This window comes from Trachinotus anak, unplaced genomic scaffold, assembly GCF_046630095.1.
Source record: "Trachinotus anak isolate AG129_WGS33_773 ecotype Australia unplaced genomic scaffold, CSIRO_AGI_Tana_v1 ptg000012l, whole genome shotgun sequence".
Classification (NCBI taxonomy): domain Eukaryota; kingdom Metazoa; phylum Chordata; class Actinopteri; order Carangiformes; family Carangidae; genus Trachinotus; species Trachinotus anak.
In genome coordinates, this window is record NW_027273863.1 from 19,618,954 (window position 1) to 19,634,057 (window position 15,104).

Sequence of the window (15,104 nt, forward strand, 5' to 3'; positions counted from 1 at the left end):
TTTCAGGCAGGTTTCTGCATCGGCTCAGCTGTTCAAATAAAGTGAGACAATATGTTTGATAAAATAGGATGTTTGTGATGGCGAACCGCGGAGTGGGAACTCGATGAACCTGGACCAGCACCACAGCGGCCCGGGTCAGCCTCACAGTGTGAGAAAGGCCTCGAATCTCCCTGAATCGTCCTCTCAGGCAGGGTCAGTGTCTGGGAAACACAGCAGGTTCTCTTGTTATTGTGGGCAAGAGTGAGACTTCCAGCACAACCAGTGGGTGATGTTTAAGGTGAAATTATTTTACACTGTTAAAAACTCAACAGCGTATTTATCAAACGCACACTTCCATACATTCGATCCTGGGTGTGTCCCCAGGCTGTACTCGATGGAGGAGTGATTCCTGTGGTGATGTGTCTCACTCCATTGTGCCTCAACCCTGGAAACAGAACAGGAAAGTCCACTAAGTTTTACACATCAATGTTAGCTTACTAGTCCTGGAAAGTACTGTGAAAACAGTTGTAATGTTTCTGAGAAAATAACTGAGTGAAATCACAAAGTGAAGTGATATTATCTCATGCTGAGCATGGATAGTAAACATTTTAACAAAAAGTCTGCATTGAAAACTTGGGACTAAGAATTAGAAAGATGTGTTTCTGTTTACATCTGCTCATGAAAATCCCCAACTGAATGGCATTATGGGAAGTTTTTAGAGCTTGTCACATCCAGTGTATTAGTGATGAAAAGTTCTTCTCTCACAAGTTTTGTTTTAAAAGTACTAAACCAAATCCCTGTTTTAGTCTTTTTACATATTAATCATAGTTCTTGTTTTATGTGTCTTGCAGAGAGTACTGAATGATGTCACTAGGTCACACTTTGTGGATCTTTACACAGGATGCTTTGCATATGAGGTAAGTGAGCTCAATTAATTATGATAAATAATGTTTGTGTTTTTTGTTTTGTTTTGTTTGTACACTGTATGTATCATGATCAGATGGATATAAACTGAGATAGTGGCACACAAATTCCCCAAATACTCTGGTGTTTGTTTACCATTTTTTTACCTTTGGCCTGAGATGTGAAGAAGATAATGTAGGTGTTCTGAGTGTCCCAACAATGTCAAGAATGTCACACAGGAACACTGAGTTTGTTGAAAAGTTCACAGGTCATTTCAGTGATGAGGATTTTTTTAAATAAAATTTATGGAAAAGAACACACACACTTAAATGAGTTTGAAATACTGTGTATTTTAATTCTCAAAATCAGAGTGATACAGAGAGCTGAAAAAGAAGAAGAGGTGGGGTTATGAGAACTTAAGAAGCAAAGTGGTTTCACAGCCGGATCAAAGGTTGAGAAATGCTGCAGGAGTTTAAACAGCAGAGCGTCAAAACTGGTTCCTTGTCACTGCAACAAGCTCAAAAAGCAACGCAGGGACATCCTGACATGACAACATGGAAAGTGAAAGCAGAGAAAAGTGTGTGTGTGTGTGTGTGTGTGTGTGTGTGTGTGTGTGAGAAAGAAAGAGAGGTGTCTGTATTTAGTGAGAACAACAGCTATACTGACGAATTTTGTGTGTTTGTGTGCACTACTGAGAGATGTGTGTGTGTGTGTGTGTGTCCCATGAAACACAGCTGCTTCCACCAGCACTTAGACCTTTTGTAATTTTTAAAATTACCCTTCTCTCTCTCTCTGTGTCTCTCTTTCTCTCTCACTTTCAATTGTGTTATCTGCCATCTCACTCAGTGTGAGGCTTATTATCAAAACAGGGACGAGGCTTATTATGTAAGTGCTGAATGTACAGTAACAGTCTTTGTCAGTCTTTCTCTGTCACTCACAGGCTTTGCTGTTTCTGACAGACATCCATTTGCTTTTATTTTGAAAGTTTGTAGACTTGGCTGTGAAACTGTGGTTTTCTGCGAAAGTGCATTGTAAATTATTTTTTTTCTCATTCTTCAAGATATAGCAAAGATAAATGCAGCAGATAAATGAAACAAAATGAGATGTGAATGAGAGTGACTCAAACCACTCCTGCTAATGTGGGAACCTGCAGTTACAGGATGTTGCGGGATAGTAGTGTAAATACATGATATGGTCTGAGGCAGTTTTTCAGTGAAGGGAAATGTCAATGGTAAATACTTAAAAAACTACAGAGTGCCTCCATCTTTGCGGCAACAGTTTGTGGAAGACCCCTTTCTTGTTTCAACCATAAAGTGTATATAAAGATGGACGTAGCCTCCGTGATGTCACCCACAGGTTTCTGAAGAGCGGTTTGAAGCTCAGAGTGAGCTGCTCCACCGTTGCCATCTTGGCAGTGCCTGACCCCGCCTGACTCCATACTAATCCAGAAATGGGCAAAGAGGTGGGGCGTGTGTGGAGCCGAGACTTTGGCGCATGCAAGCATTCACTCAAGCCACCTGTCACTCAAAGCGGCCCGCACCCTCAATTATACATAACTTTAAGCTTGAATAAAATTTAAACGGGTGAGTTATATAAAAATTTACCAAAACCGTTTTTTGTACCAGGCTGTAAACATGTTTATTTCTGCTGTAAAGTTGGACATTTTAACATGGGAGTCTATGATGACTGACCCACTGTCGGAGCCAGACTCTTGCCACTTGCATGCTGGCTTCATTTTTCAGTCTCAGAGGTTTCCACTTGGTTTTAACGTGACAGTGCCCCCCACGCACAAAGCCAGCTCCATAAAGAAATGGTTTTCCCTGTTTGGTGTGGAAGAACTTCCCTGTAGCCAGGCTCCAGCACTTTGTGGAACACCTCCCAGAACAGTGGAGGCTGTTAGAGCAGCATGTTTATCACCGTGGTTTTGGAATCAGATGTCGCAATCACTTTGAGTATCAATGCACTTTTGGTATTGTTGTATGCCATGTATGTCATTATTATATAATAGAATCAGCCACAAAATACTGTCCCATTATCAATATCACACACAGTTTCATCAGTGTACATAATTAGTACCCAGTGCATTTTTAAGTGCTTGAGAACCACTGAAACCAGTCACATATTTGTACATTTTCATAAGATTCAGCTTATTTTTATACTCTCAGTATTTTTCTATACATGCTAAACATGTTATCAATATGTGTGTAAAATGGAAATAATACTTGCCAGTGTGTAATGTGAGTTCAGAATGTGAGATCAACAGGCCATGTAAATGACTCAGTTTCTAGAAAGGCTGTGAGAGAGATAGACAGAGAGGTTTTTTTTTCTGCCCGTGGGCTAACGGGAGGGAGGAGTGTGTGTGTGTGTGCGTGTGTGTGTGTGTGCGTGTGCTGTGGGAGGAGTCAGGGAGGAGTGTGTGAGCGTGTGTGTGTGTGTGTGTGTGTGTGTGTGTTTCGACGTGATGGGGGAGGGGACAGAGAGAAAGAGAGGATTTGTGGCATGTAGTTTGTCAGCTGTCATTAGGCGCAGATGACACACACACACACACACACACACTGAACAGTCACACAGAGAAGAGAGAGGGGAATACACAACGAGTTTGTATTTATGTGTGCGTATGTGTGTGTTGAGTGTATACATGGTGTGAAAACCCAGAGTGTCCGCCTGGCCGGCATGGGATGGTTGGCCGGCTCTGGACTGGTTATGGACAGGTTTAACCAAAGCAGAGGTAAGTGACTGTCAGACTGGTAGAGACTCTGAATAACAGATGTGAGGATTAGACAAGTTACATTTACATTCATGATTTAAGCGTCTTTTAAGTGAGTTTGACTTGTAGATGAAAAATACTTTTATATCCCTCAGCTGCTTCACTCTTGTTGGATAACATTATTGAACATTAGCTGTTAGTCCCTGTGTTGATGTACCTGTTAATCAGCGGGGGAGTGATACAAAATACCTCCCCTGTGTTGTGAACTGGGGTAGTTCAGTAACTGTTTTGTTTACTTCTCGATCTTAATCACAATTGAAATGATAAATCATTGTAAAGTGATTGTTTATTATATTCCAAAATCATTCTAATTTCTACATTATTCTTATTGTACAATATAGTACACTTTTAGAATTAAAATAAATATTAATTATTATAAACTATAGAACAAAAATGTAATTTCTAGTATCTAGAGAACATGTTGTGATGGGATCACACCAGTCAACATGTTGACGTCTCCACCCATGAGTACTCAGTGGTCATTACTACATTATTACAGGAGTAGTCAGTACTCATGGATGAGACCACACCCAGCTTCAAAATCTGCCGTCATTCCCATGTCAGCTACACATCTGTAAAGTTTTGTGACTGTATCTTACACAATTGTGATGCTATAATATTAACAACAGACACACACACACATATAAACACCTGCTAAAGTACTCAAAGCAGCCTCAGTGGTAGTTCCCACTAAACACAGACACACACAGACTCACAAGGTGAAAGCAATACCAGCCACGCTGTCGTGGCTGGTAACAATAATATTATAATGATTATGTGAATTTATTCCCAAGCAGTGATGAGTTTGATGCTCACAGTGTGCGTGATCATCTTAGTCAGAGCTGGACTTTGAGCTGCCATGTATTATTGTGGTTTTGACACTGTGTGTGTGTGTGTGTGTGTGTGTGTGTGTGTGTGTGTGTGTGTGTGTGTGTGTTGGGGGGAGTGGTTGTGAATGACACACACACACACACTCACACAGAGTGCACAGTCAGCAGGCCAGTAGTTGCTCTGTCACCTGAGGTCTAACCAGCCAACTGTTAACTGAGTTTGCTCTGCTTCAATAACAACTGCTGTCAACACTCATTCAGAAAGCATGTACGCATGGCCAATCATTCAAGGGAAAGCTGCAGCACAACCAGCAAGAATTTCACACTTTTATGGAGTCAGTTGAGTTTCACGATGACAAGTTCACACTTTACAAAAATATGACGAAGTTAGAGGAGTTTTAAGGTGTTAAATAACCGTTTGTCTACACAGAATATTACCCTTCCACAAGTTATACTTTCATTTAGTTTCCAGATATCCACCATCTGAAAAACATGATTTCTCTCCTCACAAAGCGACGCATATGACTTGAGCAAATGGCAACTTATTTATAGGCTTACTCTGTTTTACCAAGCAACATTGTCACAGGTATTGTTTTCTCTGAACATTACTGGAAGGAAACCTGTTCATGTGCACACGGCACAACAGGAGAGTTTTATGAAGCCACTCAGCTGTGACTGTATGTTAATTTTCACACTGACACCGGCAGCTACCTCTGCAGATAAGTCATTCAGTGAGTTGAAGATGGAGTTTGACCTCCAGGGCCAAAGCTCCTGCAGTATCTCTGTGTTTTTGCTTTCATTTTGTGTTGTGTTACCTTAAGCTTGAGCCCATCAGTTGAGCTTGATACCCAACTTTTCAGTGTGTTAAAGGATATGTTTTTTGTTTTTTTTTGCAGAGGAAACTTAATGTGCAATCTCAGTGTACAGATATCTTGCATAGTGTTAGCATGGCTTCAGCTCCGCCAGTTCAGCTCATTTTTGGAAATGTTAAGTTTCTGCATATATTCATTGTCAGCTACATCGTGATACATTAGTAATACCTATTTTTAGAAGTATGACATGTATCAAACCGTGACTCCTGTTTTGTGAACTGGCTTGATTAATAAGCTAACTGTACTGCTACACTCCCATTATAGATAACGTTTAAACCTTTAGTTTTCATTCCACTGTCATTTACCTGCAAATTAAATTATGAAAATCTGAGAAGCTTGATTTTGATACTTGATCCGAGAAGACTCAAGAGTTTGTGTCCAGATTTGGCTGCTGCTGAAAGTGACGAGACGAGAGAGGGCGAGTGTCACTGACAAAAAACAAAGCGCCTCTCTCTCTGTGTGTGTGTACAAGTTTCACTCTGACGTCCTGACTGTGTTTTTCCATGCTTGCTCAAGGGTCCAGAGGTTTAACCACCACAGGACAGATTTGGGGCACGAATGCTCCACTCTGCTGTCTGTCTTTCCCGCACTACAGTGGTTATGTGGTTCAGCGGCTTTTGTGCTGAGCTGTGTCAGTACATGAGGGACTTCTGAGTTAGTTTATCAACTTCCTTGGACTGACTCCATCAAATTTGCAGATGATTTAAATGTTAGTTTTTTATTCTGCTCGCAAATTAGCAACAGATACAGTTTGTTTGAGAGTGAGAATTATTGCTGGTCCTGCATGTGTAAATTGCTGCACATGGGAAATAGTATTAGGAAGAGTATTGGATTTTTTGTGTGTCTTCATGTGTATGTGCGCATGCGTGCATCTGTGCATACTCACAATTGAGTTAGCATCTGGGCAGGCATGTTCAGTGTTATTGATTCTGGTCTATAATCGATTTGCTCTCACATTACATGAAGCTGCACATGCAGAGTAATGAGCAGCTTTCTGGCCGAGCAGCCTGCAAACAAACCATCAGTAAATGGGTCATTCAAAGGAATAAAATCTTTGCTTCTTTTGAGTCTGTGATTGTTGGTCTGGTGTTTCTGTGCTGCTCTTGCCTGAGCTCAACTTCCAGTCAAACAGCTGATTTCTTTAGATTTTCTGTTGTTGTAGTTTGAGGTTCACCATCATCACAATCTGGAAAGAAATCTACTGAATTAGTGACAGTAGTAGGTTCCTAATTTAGCTGTGGTTCTAGCTTAAGTTTACAATGTTGATGAAGACCTTAAAAATCCAATTTTTTTTCATTGAGTAGCACTCAGGTGATGCAGAATCAAAAGTTTGACCTGTGCCGTAACTCAAATACCAATTAGTCTGTATTTGTTGAGAGTGGGGGTGGGGGTAGCTGTTTAGAAAATAAAGGGCACTGGTTGAAGTGGGTCAATGTGTACAGCTTGAATTTTGTGGGGACTCAGCACACAGAAAGGTGTTTGCTTTCCATTCCAGCACACCGGTGTAAGGAGTTCAATAAAAAAGGACTGGGCTGCCAGGTGGCAGCTGTTTTGTTGTCATAGTGACAATTTTAGATATAAAGAAGTAGTTGACAAAGTATTAAAATACTGTTCAGCTAAAATAATGGCCATCAGGATAGACTGTGTAATGTGGACACAACTTCATACACTTTGGATCAACTTTGTGAGAGCAAAGGTTTTGCATGAAATTTGAAAGGACACACAACTGTCAAAGCCGTAATAAGAATCAGAGTGTGCAGCAACATCCCTCTGCATTTTGTTGTCCTGAGTAGTACATCAGTTGCTCTGGCAATCAGAGTCTTTGACATACAGTTTGTTTTAAGGCAAAAGAAGAGGTAGGTAAAAGAAGTATTAACAAAAAACAAGTCAGGATGATCCAGTTCTCAAATCCCAAAACAGATCAATGCAAGTACATGTTTTATATGAAGTTATCTGTAGGTTCCCAAAAAATAATCCATGTCATTCCTCATCAAACATCATCATATTCATTGGTTGGTTGTTAAAAAAAAAAAAAAAAAAAAAAAAAAAACATGACCAGTCGAAACTCTTCTGTTATATCTGCTGTTCAGAAGGAATCAAAAACCCTACATTGTTAGTAAATGGACCTTGATGCTAAGGTTCTGGTGACAGAAGGAAGACGCCACTGGATAAAGTACTTTGCTCCTCAAACTAGATGTTCATTGGGTGTTGAATGGCGTTGTGACATGTGGTGGACATGAACAGAGGCCTACATTGTTATCCTCTTTGGCTACATCCAGTGTTTATAGTGTTGAAGCCATATTAACGCAGACTTCCAATTAAGCTCAAAAAAAGGGCTTGACATAAGCAGGTAATGAAATAGCTAATCTTAAATAATCTATCTTTGGTTCTTAAGGTTAGTACCATGTGTCAGTTTTAGAAGACTGAGACCACACAAGTTCATCCAGCAGCAACTGCAGTGCTGGAATTAGGAAGTAGATTAAAGATAGATGAGTAAAATCACAGCAGGGAAGCTTTGTCACTTTCAGCTGAAAAATTTGTGTTCGAGGCCACAAGTGGGAAATCCCAGTCAAGGAGTTTAACGACTCTGTGGGATGAAGAAGTTTGGTACTACATTAATTCATAAGTTGCATTGTGTAATCAAACTAATAAGACAGTGAGACATTCCTGTAAAAAACGAGCCCTTAGGTCGTCTGTGCAGCAGGTTTTTATGATCCATAGTTAGGTTTTGTTGTTAGGTGACATCTAGTGGTCGTAGTAATTATGACAGGAGCAAAGGAAAAAGTGCTGTGACGTAGTTTATAGCGCGACAAAGTCTACGTCAGGAGGAGGTTGGGGTGGATGGACAGGTCAACAAAACACAGGACTACAGGCGGGCGGTGTTCAATTTCCAGGTGAAAGTAGCAGTTTACGTTGTTTCTATTATCCATGACCATTCGTTATTATTATTGTGACCATGACAATAAAGATCGTCTAATGTTGAGGAAGTAGTTATTTTAACCCAAATCACCATCTTTTCCTAAACCTTACCAAGACTGTTATCAAAGTAACCTTGGCGACGAAGGTAGTTACACCGCTGTTACCGTACATTTCACTTGTTTATTACTGTAACCGATAACAAAGGTCCAGTATGCCTGCCACCAAAGGGCCACTATTGGAGGAGACACTCCCACGAGTCGTATCAGAGGGCTGAAAAAAATGGCCTGTGTGGTTGTTCAGGTTGGAGGGCTGTTTGAAGACAACAGTGTTTCTTGGTTCTCAAAAAGGTCACTGGGAAATGTCACAGGACAGTCACAGCATAAGCTAACTTACCAAACCTCCAGACTGGTTTTGTTTTTGTTGCATCATTTATGCAGAAATACACCACTTTATTTCAAACATTTATTTTATTTTATTTATTTATATCAAAAGTTGTAATTTGCTTGTCATAAATAATTGTTGGTGTAGTTTTAATGCACCACTTAATGTTTTTACCGTTTTAGCTTTAATTAGCTATAACTATGAACATAACAGAGGTACACACCTGTTTTCTGTTTTCAAGGTTAAGTCATCAATTTAGAGTCAAACAGAACTGATTGAAGGAACATGTTTAGTTGAAGATATTGTTGGGAGAGATGCCTGGGTGTCTTACCCTAATAACGTGGAGTTATGCTTTTTATGTTGTTTTAGTGTAATTAAAATTTTAATCGACTGAGTCAGGTCTAATGAGACAGAATATGCAGTTCGAGTTACATTTTGATATATTTGTTATTTGAACTTAGTCATTGTTCAATTAAAAGCTATGTTGTAGTTACGTTGTTGTAGGGAATTGATGTTGTCTAAAGCCAGCTAGATCAACAAAATGCTAGTTGTCCCTGGCAACAGTCGGTAAGCCACCGACCATAAAGCTGCTGGCTCAGAGCAGCATCACAGTGGCACCAAACAGCAGAGATGTACATAAAGAAATTGGACATATTGACATGTACACGTTGACTCACAGAGATGCAGTCACACACACACACACACACACACACACACACACACACACACACACACACAAACACACCCACCGTCATATGTTGCAGGCCCCTCAGTGTTGGAGAAGCCAGTGTTCTTAATCCAGCCTCAGCAGGGTATTAAATCTACTTTATGTTTGTGTGTGATGGGAGGGTTCGCTGGCTTAGACTGCGGCCTTGACAGGAGCTTAGACGCCAAAGGGAGGAGGGTCCCACCTCAGTCACCACTGTCGTGTTTACATCGGGACCATATATTTCCAGTACTCTCAGCCTTTCTGGCATGAAACCCTCAAAACACAACAACCAAGGCATGATAATAGCTACTTTGACTGTTTTATTTGAATACTTTTACTGGCTTGAAGAGTATTACCCAGTCAAGCCTGAAAAATCATATGCATCCTGATTTAATCTTATTTTATGCAGCAGAAATCTGTTTTTCTAAAGTGTTAACTCCTTGATAAGGCTGTCTTAAAGATGAACAGACCTGGATGTGTAGCTTTAATAGGTCAGGGCAGTAGTCAGACTAGCTGCCTTGTCAATAACATGGAGTAACTTTTTCATTTAATATTTAATGCCCTTAAAGCAAATAAGAACCACACTGTTGATGTGTTCTTTTATTAAGTGTAAAGATGGTGTTTTTCCACTGTCCTTGCAATAACACATTAGCTTTAATTTTGTGCTGTCAGTCATTACATAAGACTGCGTGGTCAGTCTTATTTCTTTTGGTTACATGCTCAAAACCTCAATTATTCTGCAAGCTAAGGCCTGAGGATGACTCATTCTTTTAATAACCACCCATAGTGTGTTTTACTTCCATGACAACTATCATTTTGTCAGGGTAGGTCTCGCATGCAAATAGTGATTGTCACATCATCTCGACCGTTTATTCAGATTTTCAGGCCTTCCCTATTGCACAGTATTTCTTCTAATTATCTGGACCCTATTACCAAACCCTCCTTCAGTTTGTGTGCTAGTGTATTTCTATTATGATATAATAAAAAAGGTTGCACCGCTCTCTTTCCTCTCATCTGACCTCCATCTGGCTGTAATCTGACACTGACCTGCTCCCTGTCACCTGTAACATACCAGGAAGTAGAAGCAACAGGAATATTCCTTGAAAGCTGAACAGACCAGAAAGACAGTTTGTAGTTAGATAAATGATTTAAAAAACTGAACCCGCATGTGAGCCACTGTCCCATAAACAGAATGCTGGCGTGAGGTTTAAATACTGTTTAGGTTAACATTAGAAATAAAATGTTTATGTTATGGGAATAGTTTATTTTATAAAGAAGGAATAATGTATATTCCTAAAGCATTGCTGGTTGAAGCAATATCTCCATTCAATATTTTCCTTTTCACTGCATTAAGTCGACTATTGTGCCATATTGTAATTACTACAAGCAAATGAGAAGATGATGAGAAACATGATTAAATGATAAATTCTGCATTATTCCAGAGGTGTCATTGGTGGTAGTGTTTTTCTCCTCCTCGGTCAAAATAAAGAAAATGCTCCATGTAGCACCAGGATAAAAACACACCTGTCTCACCCTGTCACTACTGGTTTTTCAGAAACCCAAAACAAAGAAACGGAGGAGTGATGGTTTCTATTGGAGACAGCGTCCACTTAAGCAGGCTGTGATCAGTCCTCAGCTTTAATTCCTTAATGGCTGGTTTGACCCTCTGGCCTCGCCTCTCTTTGTGAAGCTCTTGGCTCCCCTGATTGCATTAGTATTGGGCTGAACAAGCTAAAGGCTTTTGTCGTAGGCTACATTAGTGTTAATTCATTGTGTGTGTGTGTGTGTGTGTGTGTGTGTGCAAGACCATATGTATCTCTCCATATATGTGTTTGCAGATGTGGGTCCATGTGTATCTCTTTGAGACATTTATTGAAATAATTATGTGATGCATTGTGTGTGTGTGTGTGTGTGCGCGTGTGTGCGTGTGTGTGTGTGTGCATACGTGCGTGCGTGTATGTGAACATGTCTGTCTATGGTTGTGTGGACAAAGTATGGTTTGAAACCATCATTGTGAGGATATTTGGAATTGTGACTTCAAGTGGTTGTTTCAGGTTAGAATTTGCGATAAGGGTTTGCGTAAGGGGCTAGGGAATGCATTATGTTAGGGCAAAATAACGCATTATTCTCGATTAATTAATCACAGAAAAAATTATGTGTTAAAAAAATTAATGCAGATTAATCGCGTTCTGAAGAGGAAGAAGAAGAAGATGATGATGATGATGGAGGAGGACGAGAAGACGCTGCTTGGCTTTATAAATGGAACTCTTACATTTAAAAAACGCCCAGATGGTACTGTTGAACACCATTCTCCGCAATTTTCATACCATCGGAGTACTTTAAGCCTGAAATATCACCTAAATGCAAAGCACTTAGCAGCAAACCCGGAGGTCCGAGCTAGCGCTAGCAGCCAACCTCATCAAGCTACACTTGACCAAGCATTCAGACACAAACTAAGTAAGTCCACCTGTTACCGACTAACTAACTCCCTTGCAAAATGGATTGCAATGGACTGCAGGCCAGTTCCGGTGGTAGAGGACAGGGAGTAAGCAGAGGTTTTACAGATAGCATCTTCTGATACAACAAAATGTTCTGAAATAAAATATGTTGGAACATTAAAGTCTGTTATGTTGATTACTCTCATGATGGTGATGTTATCTGTTATCTTGATATGTTATATATAACCAAAAACAACCTGTTGTCCACCAAAGGGATGACTCATTGAAGCCTTTTTAATGTGCTGCTTAAAGGTATTTTGAATGGTGAGGTTGGCCTGGCCTAGCTTTTCTCCCTGATAATTAGATGACAATTAAATGGAAACACAAACATCTCTACTTAAAGGTAGAACAATATCTGTTTAAATTTCTCCAATGAAGAATGGCAACTAATTACCTTACATGTTTATATATACATATTTACCAGGGTGTTAATTTCACAGTGAATAAAGAAGTGGTAATATTATCAAACTTCCAGTTTGCTTTCTGTTTACATGTCTCCACTATAGCAGAAGTGTTTAATCCAAATAACCTAAATGCTTGTGTAATTACTGTTTCTTTTATCTTGGAACAAGTTTTTCCAGAACAGGTTAGGGTTAGGGTTAGGTGAAACAGCAGTCCTTCAGCTCTTGAGAAGGTGTTTACATCCCAGTGATGGTTGCAGCGAGTCACAGCGGTGCTTTGAGATAAAGGGGTTAGCATGCTCACAGTGAGAGTGCTAGCATGTTGACGTCCAGCAGGTATAACATGTACCGTATTCAGCATCTTACTTTCACTTGTTAGCATGCTAACATTTGCAAATCAGCTCTAAACACAGAGTACAGCTGAAGCTGAGAGGAATCACACCATTTTTTTCTATTCAGTCTTAAAGCAACGTGAATTATAACCTGGAGATGGCACTGAGTGAAAAAAGTCTGTGGATAAAAAATTATTTAAATTCATCCTCTGGGGATCATGAATGTTGTTACCAGATTTCAAGCCATTTCATGTAATCTTTACTGAGATATTTCAGTAAAAACCATAATTTCCCCCTCATGGTGTTGCTAGAGAAAAGTCAGAGGATTAACAAAGACTTTAAAATTTATCTTCTTAACTCCTTGTATATCTGTACCAGGTTTCATGGCAATCATCCAGTAGTTGTCAAGATATTTAACTCTGAACCAAAGTGTTGGACTAACTGATAACCAGACTGATTCTAATGTCAGGCTGACATTAGAGCCACGCTGCTGGTCTGGCTAAAATTGGGTGATAGCAAGAAGTGTTGATAACTAGCTGACTGGTGATGATAACAGCTGATTGCCATGGCTTCTTCTTGCATTATGGGAACTAGCAGCACAACCAAAAACATCAATTTCTTTGACTTTTTTTTTATGACCTTATTGGCCATTTGTTCTCTCCTCTCTTCTCATGATGTAATAAGGCCATATCCCCCCCCTCCCATTTTCTTCCTCCTGTCACCCCGTCCCCATCCACACCCATGTGTCTTATTTACAACATTTGCGCTTGCTGACTTGATGTCTGTGTGCAAATGTGTTTCCCATGTGCACCAATAAACCCATTGTTCATCCATTTGATCCTCTTCTTATCCTCTGTTCTGCTGTGCTTTCCCTGAATACATCTTTTTCTTCCACTTTCCCTTCTTCTATCTTTGTCCTTCTCACTTTTTCTCTCATCGTCTTTCCTTTCTCTCTCCCTCCCTCCCTCCCTCTCCCTGTTGTTTTCTCTCGCCCTTATCCCGCTTTTCTGCCTTCATCTGCTCAGTATCAGCTCCACACACTGTTATGTAACAGTCAGGTGATGTGTTGGCCAGTTGAAGGGCCTTAAAGGCCTACTGCCCTGACACACACCTTCTCCTCCCCTGCTTGTAACTGCTAGACTCATCAGTGTGTGTGATTTTGTATACAAGAAAGATTTGTCACATTTAAAAGGACCAGATTCTGCATTCATTTGTAATCTGGTTAGAAGATAATCTGCTTGCTTTTTCTAATTTCCTGAACTTCGTGTTCAGGAACAACTGAACAAACACTCTTAAAAACTAAGTTATTGATCTGACTCTACTTCAGCACTGTTGCCTTTGTTCAAGTGCAACTAACTGCTAGTTTTGATTGATTTGATTGTTTAAGCTCTTAATGCAATGCAATTTGTAATTCTTGAGTCCAGGAAAAGAAATCAAAGCTCCTCTACCCCATAACTGTAACATCAATGCTCAAAAATGCCATAAAAATCATCTTGAAGAGAGAGGAAGGTGGAACTCTGTCAGAAATAACAAATAAAACCAAACAACCTTTAGAAAAGTAGATAACAGAGTAAAAACCCTGTGTATAAATACTTTAAACTTCAATGAATGCAACTTGTAGATCTGTTTAGCCTTGGTCCTTAAAACCCAACAAAGACAAACAACAGAGCTGACTGGTGTCGCACCAACAAGATGAGTTTTGTCATCAGTGTTTGATAGGAGGTCTAGCAGCATGAGGTGACCATATGGTGTAACTTCTCTTGCCAATGGGTGTTTACTTTTAATCTCTTTCCACCCACCTTTACTTTCCTTCTTTTTTATTCTTCCACAGTACTGTTAGGATCATAGAAAGATTATCAAGACAGTTTGGCTCTAAACAGTACGACTCCTCCTGAAGATGTCAACTCAAATGCCAGAAATGTTCATGTTAGCACAGTGTGAATGCCTACATGAATTAGCTATTTCTAACTGAAGTAATTATTGACACCTACTGTATTCCCACTGGGCCTCCCACATATTGCCTGCAGGCACATCACAATGGTACATTGTTTTCATGAGTCACGAGCACACTCCTTGTTTGATTATGTACCATTCAAACAGGTTGTGAACATCTTCAGCACATCAATTCACGTCTGTTTATAATGGTGGGGTTGAGAATGTTATGGAGCTCATGGGGTAAACAGAAGGTCACTTTTTACTATCAGCAGTGAGCTTTTTAATTTCCATAAGGAACCAGTGCATCTATATTTCAAAGCATCCTCACAATGTTATAGGCTTTACTATCTTGCATATCAAAAAAACAACATTCTGAGTTCAATAATAAACAATTTGAATATATTTGAAACCATAAGCATAGAGTGAATGACCTGAGAGTTATTTGGAAGCTGAGTTCTTTGAGCTGTTAGTGTCTAAATATTATGACATGCACCTCAGGTAACTTATCTGCATTTTCATTGTTCAAACAGGTTTACAGCCTTAAAAAAACTTAAAGGTCCCATATTTTACTGTTTTAC

The 15,104-nt window shown here is 39.8% G+C and overlaps 1 protein-coding gene across 4 annotated transcripts in view; it reads left to right on the top strand.

The window, feature by feature from the left end:
* LOC139628693 (nuclear receptor coactivator 2-like) overlaps positions 1-15,104 on the top strand; it is a 51,214-nt gene that overhangs the window by 7,493 nt on the left and 28,617 nt on the right. For 3 of the 4 annotated variants that reach the window (XM_071490660.1, XM_071490663.1, XM_071490662.1), the window contains exon 2: positions 831-896. The gene's annotated coding sequence lies outside the window, so the exon portion shown is untranslated. Of the gene's footprint in view, positions 1-830; positions 897-3,475; positions 3,611-15,104 lie in introns of those variants that run through there. The other variant, XM_071490661.1, reaches the window with a different exon arrangement.